The following is a 20,215-nucleotide window of genomic DNA, read 5'->3' on the forward strand; positions in this document are numbered from 1 at the left end:
TTTTGAAATACTTTAGCTTCGGGAGCACCTGTATAAAATGAAAACTCCATCCCAATTTAATGATGCTAGATGTATTAAGAAATCTAAAGTATGGATTTTTAAAGAGGGGATTAACAGTGTACGACTTTTATTTTACGAAAAACCAAAACATTTTTCCTTCCATATTTCTTCTCAGGGTACAACTTCCCTTAGGCTAGCATTTTTACATTGTTATATGAATTTTTCAAACAACTTCCAGATATTGCAAAAAATAGTAGATAATTAATGTTTAAATGATTTTCGTATAAAATATTTTCGAATTCATAATTTAATCTTGAAATTAAGGTTCCTTTACACATTTTAATGAAGCTGTCTTTGTAAGCATGTAAGACAAATTATTTCTAAACCTTTAGAATATCGGAGCTCCAATAGAAGACTATTCTTTAAAAGAAGTGATGAGGAAATATATACGAAAGCCGAGAAGGATCATTCGAGATTCGAGATTCGAAATACGAGATTCGAAATACGAGATTCGAGATTCGAAATTCGAGATTCAATATCTAAATTAACCAATCAAATCAAGGATCTGAAAATATGTATCCTAGCGACATCAAACTGTTCTAAATAAAAATCATACGTACATGCTCTTATATACAAATAAATGCTATGTTCACTTCTCCCTACCTAACTAAATAATTATTTGTATTTACTTTTACACAGAATATCTAAGTAGACTAGTAATAATGCAGTGCGCTTCGCGGATCTAAGTGATTTTGTTTGCCCTGGTGCATTTCCACCTGATGCGTTTGAACCCTAAGGTATTTCACCACCAGTAATAGTTTAAAACCCGGGTTTATTCACCCGTTTTGTGTAAAAATGCGGTTATGGTTGTAACGGGATGAGCGGAGGCTACTCCAAACAACAACAAGACATCTTAAATTTAACAAAATTTAATAACAAAAAAAATAAGAGAAAGAAAGAAAAGATAGAAATATAAACACTAAACCACACAAACACTCACACACCTTTCACTCAACAAGAAAAAATATTATGTTTATACAAATGACCAAAAATAAATTAGAAGAGTGTCCGAATCTCCGGGGCTGTAGTCCTGGACCAACTACGGACAACTACAACTAGAGTAGTTTCGTCACCACAATCATCATCATCACCATCGCCATCATAATCATCGACACTATCGTCAACACCATCGCCTACAACACCATAATCATAAAAGACATCATCGTCATCACCATAATCATCTACATCATCATCATCGACATGACCATCATCATCGTCGTCGTCATCATCACCATAACATCATCGTCGTCATCAACATGAACATCGCATCGTCATCGACTTCACCATAACATCATCATCTACACCATCATCATCATAATCGACATGACCATCATCATCGTCTTCGACATCACCATCACACCGTCATCTTCTCAACATCAACAATATGACACTACAATAAGTGTACAAGTGACTCCATAACACCATAATAAAAACAATATTGTATAATACATCATATAAGTATCTCACTGATAGTATCAAACTATGATAATGTATAAATAGTATTATATTAAAGGCAACATCTCAAAATATTGTAAGTATATGGTAACTAAGTTATTTGTTTACAGTAAACAATATGGCGTCTGAGACTTCCGGTGACGCACTTCCGCCCAAGTAGTTAAGTGGAAAAAGTGACAATAAATTGTAAAATAAAATAACGCATAGAAAATAGCCCTTTAAATCACCGTTTCTTTATACAGCAATAGCAAAAACTGTACTATAGAAAAAGACGAATTCCATTTAAACACTCTCGCTAAAGTCACACATCAGTGAACACACAGGTAACTCTACAGTGAACAATGGTCAAGGTGACTTTATAGGACGACTGCGTAATACTAATAAAAAGGCAAAAATTTACAAATAAACTACACCAAACTAAATAAATACTTACCAGGGTCAGCTATCCGTGTCCGCGTCAAATGCTGAACTTGTGAAACTAAAACATGCCACACAGGCTTCTAACACGATACCCCCTTCATACACTAAGCACGTCTTAATCGCTGGACAGCTCGGCCGGGTATATCTTAGCGCCTATTGTTAGGGTCGGCCAAGCACGTTGCAAAGAATTATGGGGAAAATAAAATCGGGTGTGTTCGATATGAACAGTGATTGTCACACACCTCCCCCCTTAAAAAATTGTCCTGCAATTTCAAATAAACAATCACTGAATTTTGAAAATTCTCACGTATTTACAATAAAACCTATACACATACCTGTACTGTCTACTATACATCTCACTGACGACTCAGGTAATCCGCACCCACATTGTCGCTTCCTTTGATCGCAATGATCCTAAAGCGGTATGGCTGAAGCTGCAAAGCCCAACGCATCAGTCTGGAGTTCTCTGTCTTTGCTTTGTTAAGGTAGGTCAGGGGTTAGTGATCAGTTTCAAGTAGAAACTCGCGTCCATAAAGGTACTGGTGGAACTTCTGTATTCCCCACACTACCGCCAAACACTCCTTCTCGATAACAGCGTATGCCTTTTCTCTTGGTTGAAGTTTCCTACTGGCGTACGCTACGGGTAGTTTCTCGTCATCCTCCATCTGTAACAGCACAGCACCTATCCCATCATCCGTGCGTAAAATGAAGGTTTCATTAAATTCTGGCAACTTCAATATTGGCCTTTCTGATAACATGTGTTTCAATGTATCAAAAGCTCGTTGCTGACTTTCAGTCCAAATAACTTTATTTGGTTGGCCCTTCTTCGTAAGATCAGAAAGTGGAATGGCTATCGCAGAGAAATTCGGAATAAACTTTCTGTAGAATCCTGCTAAGCCTAGGAAGGCACGAACCTGTTTCTTGGTTTGTGGTATTGGCGCATTTCTGACTGCATCAATCTTGTCCTGTTCTGGTTCTAGACACTTGTTGCCCACCATATGTCCCAAACAGTCAATCTTGTCAAATCCGATGAAACATTTTGTCGGTCTGGCCGCAAGTCCCGCATCTCTGAGTCGTTCGAACACAGTCTTCAGTATGTGTAGATGTTCTTCAAAGGTATCTGTAAAAACAATGACATCATCGATAAAGTTTTCTACGCCGTTCATACCTTGAAGTAGTTTTCTCATCATACGACTAAATGTTGCCGGCGCGTTTACAAGACCAAACGGCATTGTCCTGAATTGGTACAATCCGGATGGTGTGGAAAAGGCTGTAAGCGGCTTACTCTCGTCAGCCATCGGTACTTGCCAGTATCCTTTGCTTAAGTCTATCTTTGACACAAACTTCTTTCCGGTCATTTTGGAAAATATGCTTTCTGGACTGGGCATTGGTTCTGCATCAAATACCGTAGCACAGTTCAGTCGTCTATAATCAATGCAAAATCGATTCGTTCCATCTTTCTTCCGAGCTATGACAACTGGAGCTGAATAAGGGGAAGATGATGGCTCAATCACATTCAACTGTAGCATTTTCTGAACTTCTTCTGTAATTGTTTTCTCTGTACTGAACGGAATTGGATATGGTTTCACACGCACAGGTTCAGACGATGTCACAACAATCTTATGCTCCACTAAGTTCGTCATTCCAGGTATATCCGTAAATACATCTGAGAACGAATCACACAGTGATTTAGCAGTTTCCAACTGATCTGGTGTTAGTCTGTCTGCAAACTTTATGTCCTTTGCTGTTTCGGTTTGAGTAACAGGTGGCATAAGAATAGGGTCCTGTTGTTCATCATCATCTAGGTCACTAAAGTCTATGAGTGAAATTGCACATGTTGACAAAACACCACAGTTCAATGTATCTCGTTCAACATACTTCTTAAGAAGATTTGCGTGGAAAGTTTTCAGCTTGCCTCCCATATCGATCTTGTAGTCCATATGTCCTATCTTCTGTATTACACTATAAGGTCCCTTCCATTGCATGAGGAGTTTGTTTGACTTTGTCGGTAGAAGAACCAGTACTGTGTCTCCCTCTTTCATCTGACGACCTTGCGTTTCCTGTTGTAGTACTTGCGCTGACGTTTTGAAGCTTTCTCCAAGTTTTGGCGAGCTATGTCACATGTTTCTTCCAATCGTGTGCGTAAGTCAAGTACGTATTGATACGTTGTCTTAACGTCCTCGTCAGGAATTTCCTTTGTCCAAAGTTCTTTAAGAATTGTCATCGGACCACGAACAGTACGTCCATAGAGAAGATCAAACGGCGAAAAACCAAGGCTCTCCTTTGGTACTTCACGGTATGCAAAGAGTAATGGGTTGATGTACTTATCCCAGTCTCTTGGTCGCTCAGCACACATCCTCTTTAGCATCTGTTTCAACGTACCATTGAACTTCTCGACGAGTCCAATACACATGGGGTGATACGAAGTAGTAGTCATCCGTTTAAATGACAACAGACGGCTCACTTCTTTCATTACGTCCGATGTGAATTGCGATCCTTGATCTGTTAGCATCTCGATCGGAACTCCTAATCTACTAAAGATGTCTACCAGTGCCTCCGCTACTCGCTCTGTCTCAATTCCAGGAAGTGGAATAGCCTCGGGATAACGGGTTGCGTAATCGACAAGCGTCAGAATGTAACGATTCCCTTTGTCGGTAACTGGTTGCAGAGGGCCTATAAGATCAACTGCTACTCGTTGAAACGTTTCTGTAATTAGCGGCATTTGTCCTAACGGTACTGCAGGTACTTTTCCTTTTGGAATAGTCCGCTGACACACGTCACATGATTTGCAAAACCGTCTAATGTCTGACTGAATTCCTGGCCAGTAAAATTCGGACACTACTCTGTCGGTTGTTTTCTTTGATCCCAGATGACCACCCATCAGCGTTTCATGTGCTATCTTCATAACGATAGTTCTGTATTTCCGAGGAACGATTAACTGTCGGAAAAGTTTTCCACTGGACACTTTGGGACTGCAAAATTCTCTGAACAACATTTGCTTCCGTTCACACATTTTTGAAAATCCGCCGTCACTGAAATGTTTAAGCTGTCCACTCTCAGCTAAGCTCCATAACTTTTTCAGTGTCTCGTCGTTTCGTTGTTCTTGTAAGATATCCTCCGGCGATACATCCCGTATTGCTTCCGGTACTTTCAATGGTTTGTATGGAGACTGTTTTTTTTCAGTTGCGCACGCGTTTCAACAGCTGCTATGTTTTCAACGGAATGAATCCAGGCTGGATTTGGTTCATGTGGTTTCCTTACTCCACGAATATTACCAAGAATAAGATCGTACGAAGGCGAATCAAAGCACCAAGCATCAAAACTTCCGGTAAAGTAAGGAGTATCGACATCAATTCTAGCCACATCTGAATCAATAATACGACCGTCTGCTAACTTGCATCGTTGAGATGTCCCTGTTAGTTGATCATCGTTTACCAGTTCTCTACGAATAACGGCACCACTACAACCTGTGTCTCTTAGCACAGTCACTAGTTTATTGCCAACACATCCTTTCACAACTGGCATTTCCGTTTCACAGAAAGCACCCGAATCACCAACACACGGTAAGTTTCCATGTTTCTCGACGACACTCGCGGCTCCTTGGCGACCTCTACCGCGTCCTGGATATCCATGGTTCCCATTATTGTACGACCCACGTTGAAAATCACTAGGGTAAGTATGTTTCGGTGTTGTTTCTTGTTTCTCGCTCGAATTAAACGGCCTGTTATTCGGACTTTTGCGGAAGTTGCAGTTAAAGGCTTTATGTCCTTGTCGTCCGCACTCATAACACTTCACTGCATTTCCAGATTGGTTTTGTTGCACGGAATCTTTGTACGGCGGTTGTCTATCGGACTGCTGTCGTCTGTCAAAGAGCGGTTTTTGCGTAAGTGAAGAAGATGTCACTGTTCTGGCCTCAGCAAACTGGTCCGCGTATCGCGCCATGTCTTGGATCGAAGTAGGAATCCTCTCCTTTAGGAATAAGGCAAGTTCTTTCGAGCAACACAATAAAAACTGTTCACGTAAGAACAAGTCCTTCAGATCATCGAATGTCTTGTTAGTCTTAGACAGCTGAATCCACCGCTCAAGGTAACTGTCCAGTCTGGTAGAAAATTGCATAAAAGTTTCACTTCCGTCTGGTTTTGAAAATCGGAACTTCTTGCGGAAACCGTCCTCCGTCATGTCAAATCGTTTCAACAGGGCGTTCTTCAACTCGTTGAAATCAAGTGCTGTTTCGGGTGAGAGTCTTGCGAACACATCCAGTGCCTTTCCTTTGAGTAATGCGCTAAGATGAGTCCCCCACGTGTCTTTATTCCATTTCTGCGTTGTTGCGTATATCTCAAATCTTTGAATGTACGCGTCAATGTTGTCTTTCGAATCCTCAAACGGAGGAAGTTTTGGTCATTTTATCACTTGAGAAGTTTCTTTCTCCTCTTTAGTCACAACACTCGGCTTCATGTGAGATCTCTCGAGTTGCAGTTTGTGATCAAGTTCCAGTTCTTCTAGTTTTTGCTGATGTCTCTTTTCTTCTATCAATCGGGCGTGCTCTCGCTCATCATGTTCTCTCAATCGGGCGTGCTCTCGCTCATCGTGTTCTCTTGCGGCGCGCTCTTTCTCCATCTGTAGTTTGAAGTCGCGGTCTCTCTCCTCCTGTCTCTCGACTCTATGTTTCTCACGTTCGTCCCGCATTCTGGCCTGTTCGTCCTTCACGAATTGTTGAAGGTCTTCATCCTTCATCCCCATCTTGGTCCCCACTTCAAGTAGCTCCAGCATCTCCTTGACAGTAGACATGGTGCATTGACTGACAGACCAACTTACCTTAAAATTATCTCATAAAGGGACTAACTTCTCAACTTTTAACAAAACAATCTGCCTAACGTAATGTACTCACCAAGGGAAAAGGAAACAACGACCTACACTTGCTCTTACATGTACTACAAAAAAGATCAAAAAATGAAAAATAAAATAAACCTTGGCAACTGTTCACTTATAAAGATATCTTGTAGTATCTGGAGGAGTCAACTCATCCCACCGCTGCCACCAATTGTAACGGGATGAGCGGAGGCTACTCCAAACAACAACAAGACATCTTAAATTTAACAAAATTTAATAACAAAAAAAATAAGAGAAAGAAAGAAAAGATAGAAATATAAACACTAAACCACACAAACACTCACACACCTTTCACTCAACAAGAAAAAATATTATGTTTATACAAATGACCAAAAATAAATTAGAAGAGTGTCCGAATCTCCGGGGCTGTAGTCCTGGACCAACTACGGACAACTACAACTAGAGTAGTTTCGTCACCACAATCATCATCATCACCATCGCCATCATAATTATCGACACTATCGTCAACACCATCGCCTACAACACCATAATCATAAAAGACATCATCGTCATCACCATAATCATCTACATCATCATCATCGACATGACCATCATCATCGTCGTCGTCATCATCACCATAACATCATCGTCGTCATCAACATGAACATCGCATCGTCATCGACTTCACCATAACATCATCATCTACACCATCATCATCATAATCGACATGACCATCATCATCGTCTTCGACATCACCATCACACCGTCATCTTCTCAACATCAACAATATGACACTACAATAAGTGTACAAGTGACACCATAACACCATAATAAAAACAATATTGTATAATACATCATATAAGTATCTCACTGATAGTATCAAACTATGATAATGTATAAATAGTATTATATTAAAGGCAACATCTCAAAATATTGTAAGTATATGGTAACTAAGTTATTTGTTTACAGTAAACAATATGGCGTCTGAGACTTCCGGTGACGCACTTCCGCCCAAGTAGTTAAGTGGAAAAAGTGACAATAAATTGTAAAATAAAATAACGCATAGAAAATAGCCCTTTAAATCACCGTTTCTTTATACAGCAATAGCAAAAACTGTACTATAGAAAAAGACGAATTCCATTTAAACACTCTCGCTAAAGTCACACATCAGTGAACACACAGGTAACTCTACAGTGAACAATGGTCAAGGTGACTTTATAGGACGACTGCGTAATACTAATAAAAAGGCAAAAATTTACAAATAAACTACACCAAACTAAATAAATACTTACCAGGGTCAGCTATCCGTGTCCGCGTCAAATGCTGAACTTGTGAAACTAAAACATGCCACACAGGCTTCTAACACGATACCCCCTTCATACACTAAGCACGTCTTAATCGCTGGACAGCTCGGCCGGGTATATCTTAGCGCCTATTGTTAGGGTCGGCCAAGCACGTTGCAAAGAATTATGGGAAAAATAAAATCGGGTGTGTTCGATATGAACAGTGATTGTCACAATGGTAGAGAACTTCATAAGCGTAGCTAATTTTTTCTGTAGGGGGTCCTAGGCCAATTTTAAAAAAAAATTACTATGTAAATTTAATAAGCTCCAATTTTCCCGAGGAGGGGGTCCAGATCCCCTGACCCCCTCCTTTCTAGATCCCCGCATGAAGATTAGTACATGTATCTAAATAATCTACATATAAATAATCTGTCCTGTTTAACTAATAAATATAAGCATTACTTATCGTTTTTATGTATGCATACAGTGATACACTAGTACTATGATTATAAAAAAAATCATTGAGATATTATCACATCATACGGAATTATTAATAAATACAATTTTTTTCCTTTTCCTCAGTAAACAACTTATTATGAGTCTTACTTTTGGAATTGTTTTCAATATAGAAGGATACCTACTCTCTACAATTAAAGGTAGGGATGATAGGGTGCCAATTTGTTCACATTGCCGATTTCTTGTGCAGAGAACAGTAAAACCCTTTATTTGATTGTGCATTAATATTTCAAAATTAATTGTTGTACATATATTTTGTTATAATTCATTCATTGATATATCAACAAGAAAGAATAAAAGCATATGTTTCACAGCCAAGTTAAGTTTCTCTGTAGTTTCCTACCCCCCTACCCCCACCGCACCAAAATTGACAATAATTACATATAAGTCATACAAATGTTTACTTTTTTTGTAAGTAAATCTCTATAGATGTAAATAAGCACTGCAAACAAAGATGTGTGTATTTAATATACTACTACATTACACTTAGCCAGATAAAATGTAATCAGGATGAAGCTACAAGGGGTGAGTGGTGCAAATTTACCAATTTGTCGCCATACACACAGAACACCAAATAAAGAAACTGTGAGTGGTGTGTGGAATGCATAAAAGATGGCGGCAAATTATCTCTAATAATCAGTGCAAAAACCCACAAATAGGCTGTTATTTGCTACATATCCTGCAAAAACATTGATAAAAAATGTTATCGTCCCATAACATAGCCGATTAAGTTAATGTGTACATATGGTCAACGTACATGTAATTCTAATATACAAGAAGGCGGACGTATCAGGCGGGGATCCAGAAAATTAAATTTCAAAAATGATCGGTTGAATTACATTAAATGCTTTGAAAATTGTTTTAAACTATCGCACGGGTCAAAATGCGTGATAGAAGCTATGTACAGTGTAATTGGAAACTTTCATTATATATCAATATGTAGTATTACCTATTATAACAAATGAGAGTATAGCACACAACTGCCACAAGCAATACATGTCCTTTACCGGCACCACCTCCTTCCCCATAAAAAAATGAAACAATTGTCGTTTTATTTGCTAAAATGTGTGTGGTTCAAGATTTTTCTAAAGGACATACCCGATTAGAATTGAAAAAAAGAGTCGTACGTTTAAAACTAATTTTGTCAAAACTTTTAGATTCATTTGGTTATATTTTGGTCCATTTTGGTAAATATATGCACCAGCGCAGCTCTAATTTATATATAATCAGGCCATAAATTCAAAATATTTTCAAAAATTAATAGCTTTAAATCCAGTGGATGAAAGAAAAGGAAAGCAAGTCGAACTCGATGAGTGCTAATACCTGTGTTGAATGAATGGTACAGTAGGATATGCGCAAAAAAGTCCCGTCTACTCTTTCCTACCCTATAATTATTGGAATATTAAATCCGATTATAAGAGTCAAATTAAAAATCAAGTACGGATATGTACCTGTTTATCAAAAGTAAAACTACTCATAATTTATCTACAGTGCATCGTTATGGAGCTACACAAAAAGTTTTATATTAATTTGCCGAGCCAAATAAAAAAACCATGGAAAACGAAGAAAAAACAAAGTGGGGACAGAATAGAGAGAGAGAGAGAGAGAGAGAGAGAGAGAGAGAGAGAGAGAGAGAGTCGATGTAAATCACAGGTGCGCTAACACCGTTAAAATTAAAGCTTGCTAGTTGGTCTGCCCTACCCTAGCTACCTCCTCTCTTTTCTCGTTTTAGAGGCTTAATTATTGTCTATATATGCTTGTAACAAATCAAATCAATTTCAAATTCTAAATCAAACTGAATTTGACACTACAAAACTCTCTCTGTGTCTGTCTGTCTGTCTGTCTGTCTCTCTCTCTTTCTCTCTCTCTCTCATATCGACAATGGCATTGCCATACCCTACAATACACTATTCTTATCTGGATTTTTGTCTTTGAGGTTGTAAATCATTATATCTTCTATGGTTTAAAACTTTATCATAACCTATATTTTGACATGTCGATTATTTTTTTGAGTTTTGTTTCATAGCTAAAACATTTAGATAAAACAGATCTTTCTTCGCGAGCCGATTTTTACACAGTTGGGGCGAATACACTTCGGGTTAAAATTGTTCGGGGGGGGGGGGGGGGGGGATACATAAACGGCAAACAAAACCACTTAGATTCGCAAAGTCAACAGTGTTATTTCTAATTTAATTGTTTATACTGTGTGGGGTTAATTCATCAATGTTAATTTAACCATTTTATAACCACTATATAAGAGCTATTAAGACATTTATTTGTAGGAAAGAGCATGTACGAATGATCTTTATTTAGAACAGTTTGATGTTGCTAGGATACAGGTTTCAGATCCATGATTTGATTGGTTAATTTAGATATTGAATCTCGAATTTCGAATCTCGAATCTCGTATTTCGAATCTCGTATTTCGAATCTCGAATCTCGAATGATCCTTCTCGGCTTTCGTAAATATATCCCCTATTACGTTGGAGGAAAAGCAACGAAGGTATGAATACAGTTTTCATATGCTTTGGCAGGCAAGACGAAAAATTTTGGTTTACAATCCTGTACTTTAATCTGGGTAGTAACCTATATACAGTCATTTGGAGTGTTTAGAATCACATTTTACATTTTTGTAAGGCTATTGTTTAATTAATACAGGTCTTCTTTAGGAAACTACAAAACTCAAAATTAGTTTTCAATGCAAATTGTTCCAGCAGTAGTTGTCATAAGAAATTCAAAGCTCAAATACAAAATCAAACAGGCATCTATTGACAGGAGTTTATATAAATTCATGTTAAGAGTTCTGATTGGATTTGTACACCTGGTATGACCATTAATAACTAAACTATATTTCTATCTATATTTAGACATGTTTCTTTAAGGATATTGATGACAATATATTCCTAGACGTTCCTCCTATTTTCATAGAATGTAGTTTTATTGCTTAGGCATTCTGTTTCATAATTATCACAAGAAACTACCCTACTTGTTATTTATATTACAACATGGGATGAAAATGTGAGTATGTGAGACGTGAGAGAGCAAAAATATCATAAAATAATTAAGTAAAGTATATACTTAACATTGTTCACAATAAAAAAGAAATAACTAAACTCTAGCAGTTCGATGCTTGAGAGTAGATAAGCAACAGTACAATTGACTATTCTTACTACAAGTATCACGTCTATAAGTATGTAATAAACCTATTGACATTTACACAATTTTCCTCGTGCAGACTCCCGCTTGGATACATGTATATAACATGGAAATCATGCAATTTTACACACATATAAGCATTGCTTATTATGATTTAATTTTCATCAAGGCCGTCAATGATCTTGTACTAGTTCTACGAATTTTAGTTTCAAGATTCGGTGTCGGACTTGTTATTGATAGTACATGCAAATTTAAAAAAAAAATTAAAACAGTATAATTACTGTCCAACCAAATTCCATTCAAAGCCATCAAGGTCAAAGCATAGCTATCTGGTTAAAGTAAAAACAAAGATAAAATGTGCAAAACTTAGTATTAAATAATCTGAATAACCTTCAAATGTAAAAATATTTGACCATGATTGACTGTCGTGTACAATACTTGTAAAGTACACATTTTTGATAAAGAAAGAATGACAATTCCAACTTTGTTTTTGATTAAAAAAATGTTAACAAATAATGACATATTCAATTCAACTTTTAAATTATATGCTATGCTAAAACAATCTTACAAATATTTTTTCGAGTACTTTTATTCTTTTTATATAAGGTTTTCAATGTCGCTTTAATCACGGAACTTCCGAAACTTCCCGAACATCGTTCAAAGTTGACTGTTCTAAACATTCTCAGCGGTAACAGTTTCATGAGTCAAATAACAATCATTACGCTCTGCAGTATGAGACTAGGATAAATCACTGATACCAATTAACAAGTCATCCTTTAGCATCTGGTTTACCAATGACAAGGTATGGTCGTCAGTAGAAGTGTCTTTTTAGTATGTTCAAGTCAGACATGTACTGTCTATCTTTGCATTTAATTTCGACTGCAAGTGCGCATTTGAGCGGAATGTATATTTAGTTTAATTTGCGCGCCAGCATGTGTTCATACCATTCCTGTTTCATCATCTAGCCATTTGGACCACGCTCGGTATATGTTTTTAAATTTTAGCATGTTCCTATATTTTTATTGAGAGCTCTTCTTTTATACGAATTCAATGTAGACTAAAAATTGCCAAGACCATCGAGCCCTGTGAATTGATTTTCCCTTGATATATATGTTGAAAGGTCAATCGAAAGTTGCACATTCTCGTGACTTTTTTACATTTGTAACAGCTATAGGCTATCTAAAGTAAACATTAGAATTCACGGTAACCATTAGAGAAAGCATATATGTACAAAGGTCGAAAATCATATGAAAAGCATTGTAACATTATATTTTTACACAAAAACATGCACAATCAAGCTAAAAATAGCTTAGGGAAGAGAAAAACTATATCAAAAGAGCGTTCACTCGCATTGCTTAATATTTAAAAGATTTTGAAGGACAAAATAAACAGCAAATTAAAAATGAATACAATATGTCATAGAAACAATGAAAACACCAATATTTCAACGGCTCTGGCTGTTTTCTCAAAGATCATTTTGGCCATGTTAAGTGTTTTTTTAAACTATTGCCAAATCTAATATCAATAATAAAAAATCTCAATCATCTTAAGCATGCGCAGAAACAACCCCCAATGTTTTGACGTTTCGTCACGGGTAAGTGATTTCAATTGGTGTTGTCTTTTTCGTCTGTGCTATAATGAAGATTAATGTCAGTTACGAAATGTTGAAAATTTCACATTATTTAATTTTGTAAATTTCAAATTAATCTGTTTATCAGGGTGAACACTTGGGAATTTTGTTGATTGTATTCTCTACATGGTGCATACAGACACACCCTGTAGATTGAACAATTTTTAATCAACTCCAATTTATCACGAGAGAATAAACGATACAATAGCACTATTTTGTGTACTATGTTGTGATAGCTTCGTATGGAGCGCCTCAACTGTCTTATTTACATAATCTTCATAATATGATGATACTTCAACATTACAGGCTGATACTTTAACATAACATGCTGATACTTGAACATTACATGCTGATACTTCAACATCATATGTTGATATTACATAAAATGATGGCATCTCAGTATGCGTCGGTACTAAATTAGCTATAAGCAGCGGGATCGAAATTCCGCAAAACTACGGGATATTAGGAAAAGAGTATATGAATAAATCCAAGCTACTCAACAATTTAAATAAAATTTATTGACGTTGATTTCTTTATATAGAAATGGAACTCTTCGAACTTGATTGCATGGTTATTATTAAAATCTATATTGCCAAAACTAGGGCATGTGTCACTCAGGTAAACCTGGATTCTAAAGAGGGCATTGGGGCACTGTCACCATCATTATATTTGTTGAATCCTGCGCCGAAATCTTTCTGTGTCAAATGACCCCCAGTCCCCTAATCATAGATCGGCCTTATTTAGGCGCCTTTAAATTCGATGTCAATTTTATTTATAAGTTAGAATATTTTATTTCGTATGCTGATTGTTTTAATTTTTCAAGAAGGCGCCTTCAAATGACCCTTTTTCACCCCTATTGGTTTCGGCGCTTCTACGCTAATAAACAGTGACCTAAATGCTCCTTCAAGGGAATCAGAGCATTTGCATTCATCCAGTAGATCCCAGCGCACGCACGTATCATCTTTTATTTGGGGAGGTGCAGAACTATCCCTCAATCAAAACAAGTAAATAGAAAATAGGCTGGGGGGGGGGGGGGCAGTTCCGTATTTTTAAAACACCTCTTATATTGTACATGTATCTATTGATCTACATACGATCAAATTTTCATATATACTTAATGTATGTATTTTAACCTTGTTTGAAATAGAGTGAAATAGTCAGTTCTTCAAAACTTTTTTTTTTTAATTTGATAAAGTAAAATAAGTTTGGCTTCATGAAACATTTACTGTGCTTTTATTGTATAATTTCACTGACTTAATGCATCTGCCAACATACATGTAAAAAAAAAAGCTGTCACTCCAGAAATACACAGTACAGCTAAAAAGAGAGGATATCTTCTGAATAAAAATAATGTCGGATTATACGATATCTTTGGGTGTAATGTATTTTAAAAGGCATATTAAAACCACACGCTCTGTTTATAAGACCATGCCCCCATTCATGCAAAGAATAAAGCATTGCGTTCTCTGGATTGCAATATTTTTATGCGCTGATCGCGAGTGTAAATGGTATCACCAATTATGCCGGCATTCTCTAAACGTAAATAACCCTTTTTAAAGTTAACACGTAATCAAATAGCACTATTTGTTGCGTACCTTGATCTAAACCAGTCTCAGTCCTATCTGATCAATCTCCAAAACAGAGAAACAGTCCAGTGTTAAAAACCTAACAGGCATTCACGTATTCCGAGTTTTAGCGTATTTCGATCCCGAGGCAACGCTACCTTACTTTTAGAACCATTGCAAAGTGAAATACCATCATAAAAATGAAGTATTAGCATATAATGTTGAAATTTCACCATGTAATGTTGAAGTACTAGCACGTAATGTAGAAGTACAACATGTATTGATGAAGTATCAGCATGTAATGTTTAATTATTACGTATAATATTGAAGTATCAGCATGTAATGTTAAAATATCAGAATGTAACGTTAAAGTATCAGCATGTAATGTTGAAGTATCATCATATAATTAAGATTATCCACAGAGCAGTTGAGGCGTTCCCTAGCTTCGTGTAAACTTTTACATGTATATTACTAACATAAAATCATTATTCTTATGCGTTTGTATTGAGATTTAACGTTATTTTTCTGTTACATTATGATTCAAATTTCGTTTTCAAATTCAAATTTTCTTTACATTCGCAAGAATTTAATCGGAAATATACTTCGCGTACTAAGAGTAAAGTTTATTTATTCCTTGCTATATTTGCAACTGAAATCAGCAAAACGGTGCAATATATCCTTTTCATCATGCTTATTGCATGTAAGGCTTTACATTACATGTACATTAACACGAAGCTGACTAATGGATCACATTCGAATCATTCCTGTAAAATGAATATTTATTTTCATAATCCGATGATTCATGCGGTGAATAATAAAGGACCTAAATTTTCGAAATCATCTTAAAAGGCTATAACATAGGGGCAGAAAATTCATTTCAAATCGGTTTTGGATTAAAAACACTACTATATATAAAATCAAAAGCGCGATCCAAGGTTAACAAAATTTCCCCGATTCCATTTGCTTATTTTTTAGAATAAAGTTATAAATTCCAAACTATGCCGACCACTATACAAAACAGACTTCTTAGCACCCCCCCCCCTCCAAAAAATAATTACAGAGTACAGTGTATTTCTAAATTTGTCATATATAAAATATTGAAAAAATCTTCATGTTTATATTTAAAGCAATTTTATGAATATATATTGTCTTTTTAACTTTCGGCAGAAATCGCCCCCCCCCCAAAAAAAAAGACAGAAAAACAAAATTAAACTGGGAGATGATATAGGAATAAATATAATTCATAAAATTTTAAATCTTTAATTGGAAAATACACAAATTTTTCGAATTTTTAGGCATTCATCTACTACAGTATCTCTCTAACAGAAATTCATAAAAATATAAAATATGACATACCTCTGCAACACTTCCTCTCATGCTTGTGGTTTTTTCTGATGCCAAACAGTTCCTTTTCATGACATCAACACCCCTGCGAATGTTATTGTTATTTAAATTTTAGACCACGTGCTTTTATTTGACCCTTTCAGTTTCACAGTAAAAATGGTGCCTCGTGTATAAAGTCTATTTCCTAGAATCTAGGTACTTGAGGTCAAACATTAAATATAAAGGTTTATTGATTTTAAACCTTATCTTCATTAATTTGTGGATAAGATATGTTATAGAAATAAATATGACAATATACAATATTTTTTTCTGCTGTTGCAAAATTTAACATGCTTGGAAGTGATTCCTCCTAAGGAATAAATTGCGATCCGCGCCTGACCTTGTAATAGCATCAGTAGTAAAACAAACAATACTATTTTATGCAGAATGTTCCTTGGAAATGGCTCGATATACTAATTTTTTATGCAAAACAAACACCCATTATTTTTAAAAAAAACATGGTATTGCACACCACAAGTATCAAACATTGCTATGATTTTACTAAGCAACCTAATGTTAATATTTTCAACCACTTTACACGTGGTTGAACACGAACGATAACTTAATTCTGAATATTATCGTTTAATTTAAATAAACGCAAGATGGTGAAATAAGACATATATCCTAAAAGATTTTCATGTTTTAACTTAAATCAAAATAAGATATAATATGAAAAACGACCAGTGCTTACGTATTTTGAGAATATTTTCCGAACACTTATATCTCCGCTCGAAATTTCACAGGAACTGAACAAAACTTGGTGAAGTCTCGTGAACTTTCATTCGAGCACCTCTGGATTTACTACAGACTAATCAACGCTAAAGAAAACATTCCGAACACAAACGTAGGGGTGATCAATATTTCATTTGATCGTTGACACATTCAAAGAGGACAGAGACTACTTCCTGTTGCCAATTTTCTGTTCTATGCATTTGTAAAATAAATCGTCTGCGCGTCATCGCGTTCTGGTTCTCGCGCTATTCAAGTGTATTGTCATACCTTTACAAGAGTTCCATTATGAATTGCTGGAAAAGTTGCAATTTCGGTGTTACATTGTGCAGTTAGGACACGTTTCATAAACCAGCATTACGTTTTGTCGTCGGTTAGGAATGTTTTAGACTAAGGACATACGACTTACACATCTAAGACGGTCTCTCCATACCACAACTAAAGAAACAAAACAAAAAAAAGCTCCCAAGAAGGATGCAAAATATAGTGGTTAAGTTTGAAACTAAGTTCAAAAGTCAAAGTCGACGAGGGATATAGTAACAACTTTGTTGGATGGAATTGTACGGTATCTATAACTTAACAAATCAAAGTACTGAGAGTACTGAAAGACGGGGTCTTGAAAGTTTGAATTTGTACTTGTTCACGTTTTCCTCGAATATTTTCCAAAAATTATGAGTTTGAATTAGTTGTTTAAATCTAGTATGTAAAAATTTGGCTTTTTGCAATTGCCTGATACGTTGTCTAAATTTAACTAATTCCCGGCCGGAACTGATTTTCATAATTGTAGAAAATTGACACAACGGTTTTTTATGTAAAATAATACCCCAAAGAAAAATTTTTAAAACTACAACTAACCGGGAAAATCAAAACAACTATATTTTAGTAGATAATTTAAATCATTAGATTTATTTTATTTTGTGATCCAAGTGAAAATCCACAAGTCGGACGGTATCTGATATACAAGGTTTATGAAAACTCCGAAAACTCTCAAACTGCTGAATTACCGAACAAAGTTAACATTTGTTTACCGATAACAAACACAGGTATCTGACATTAGAAATAGTTCTTTTTACAATAAGATTATTCCAAGTACTATAACAATAAAAAAAAGTTCGTCACCGTAGCCATTTTGTTATTTTAGACCGACTTTTCTGTCACAATTTTCTTGCAGCGATTCATATAAAATTAATAGGTAAAAATAAATTTGTTCGCCAATTACTACTTTTTTGTGTAGACTCGTGCATCATCTACACGAGTTACGATACAACCGTTCCTTTCATTAAAAATCATACTCATATTAGAACCGATAAAACTAGAAAATGGAGACCAAAAGTGATTGAATCACGTCATATTTTGGGGTAGATCTTTCCTGATCGACTGTTATATATGTCGTTAACAATAAATCAACAGAATAATAAAGACAATATCTGAAAAATGTACAGAAATAAGTCAGTTAAAGGACTGGTTAGAAAAAAATAAGAAAAATGTCCAGATCAGTTACTTAGTGCTAAGGAAGGAGAGTTGGTTTCATGTCTAGAAAAAAATATTCACATGACTGTAATATGTTTACTGACAGTAGATATAGCAATAATTATTGTATGACAATTGTAAATTGTTAATTTTAGTTATTAATTCAGAATTATTTGATTTTAAAATTTCTAATATATGCAAAATAAACGCTTTTAACAGCAAAATTAACAAATGTTGTTGGACATTGTCATTTCAAGGATCTGTGTCCTTTCAATATACTCTCGTCTATTAAGCGCACATTTTCATGCGTGTCTTGGAAAAAAATGAACTTAATTTCGAGAGCAATTTAGTTTCAAATTTTTCGAAGAGCTACAATAAAGGATTTGTAAATCGGATTTTAAAACTACGGTAAAAACTTTTAGTTTTTAATCTTCTTAAAATTGAGATAAGTACTACATGTATTTATTTACATGTACTACCACACGGTAAATTAGAAATTTAAAACATAACAACCATGCATTATCTCTGAATTCATAGGTTTAATATTGGTACGAGAAATTTACCGATGGGAGAAAGATCAGCTGAGTTTCTGATGAGATACATTAAGATATTGATAAAGAATTCTTTTTAATCATGAATGTGACTGGTTTTGTCCGTTATAAAGTATAGAAAAAAGTGTGAACTTATGTCTCATAACATTAAACAAAGATTATATATTCCGACTAAGCCGGTCAACATGAAAATTAACAATTAACTTGGTTCTTCAATCGATAAGATTGTATATATTATTTGATCTATTTGTCACACAAAATGTATACTCTTTATAGATTTTGCTTACAATGCATTGTTCAAAATTAAAATTCAGTTTCATTAACTAAAGAGTAAATGAACGAGAAGGCAATTTAGACTTGTTTTTATTTTCTTTGTACAAAATTCCTTTAGAGATGAATAGCAGTCATACCGCAAGTAGACTCTAAGCCAATGAAACACTTAAAATTTAATATGTAAGACATCTGTGTATAACCCGTCCAGAATTTAACCTCGGCTCGCGCATGAAGTTCGGTTTTATCAGGTGATAGTGTAACGTGCAAGGGGGTCACTGCCTGTGATCCCCGCGGGCCCGTACCCGAGATAGAATCGGATAGCCCTGATTGCTGCCAATATTTACAAGTGCAGACTTAAATCACCGCTCCTGCACATATATAGGGACTCAACGTTACGTAGGTAGGGATGACCGCACACCTACGCAACTCAACAGGTACCAACGTTAACGCAAGCAGGGATGACCGCACACGTGCGCCAACAACGCAACCTAACGCAAGCAGGGAGTGCCGCACACTTGCGCTAGAAAGGCCAGATCACCAGCAGGATTGACCACACACTAGTGCTCCGCCGCAACCACCACCAATACAGAACAGGGATGATTGCACACTCTGTATTGTAGGTTAGATCACACAAAGATCAGATAGATCAGGGAATTCCACAAATTCAATCTAGCCGTACCATTCCAAGTTTTACCCGAACAGTCATTTTCTCAAACGCGGTTGACACTGTCCCTATATATAAGCCGGCCTAAAATAATTCATAATATCTTAAAACGAATAATCAAAAATAAACAAACTAATCCGATCTAATCCAAAATATACTTATACATAACAACTTATTGACATTGAATAATTATATTGCATAAAAGTGATTAGCAAACTCAATGGTCATTAT

The 20,215-nt window shown here is 35.8% G+C and overlaps 1 protein-coding gene, 1 long non-coding RNA gene and 1 pseudogene across 2 annotated transcripts in view; 2 read left to right on the top strand and 1 right to left on the bottom strand.

Moving 5' to 3' along the window:
- Nucleotides 1-20,215, top strand: part of LOC105334969 (ankyrin repeat domain-containing protein 17) — a 776,771-nt gene that overhangs the window by 149,646 nt on the left and 606,910 nt on the right. The window lies entirely within an intron of this gene.
- LOC117689960 (uncharacterized) overlaps nt 1-20,215 on the top strand; it is a 214,881-nt gene that overhangs the window by 60,970 nt on the left and 133,696 nt on the right. The window lies entirely within an intron of this gene.
- On the bottom strand, nt 3,850-6,305 carry LOC117684770 (uncharacterized; annotated as a pseudogene).

This window comes from Magallana gigas, chromosome 8 (assembly GCF_963853765.1).
Source record: "Magallana gigas chromosome 8, xbMagGiga1.1, whole genome shotgun sequence".
NCBI classification, from domain to species: domain Eukaryota; kingdom Metazoa; phylum Mollusca; class Bivalvia; order Ostreida; family Ostreidae; genus Magallana; species Magallana gigas.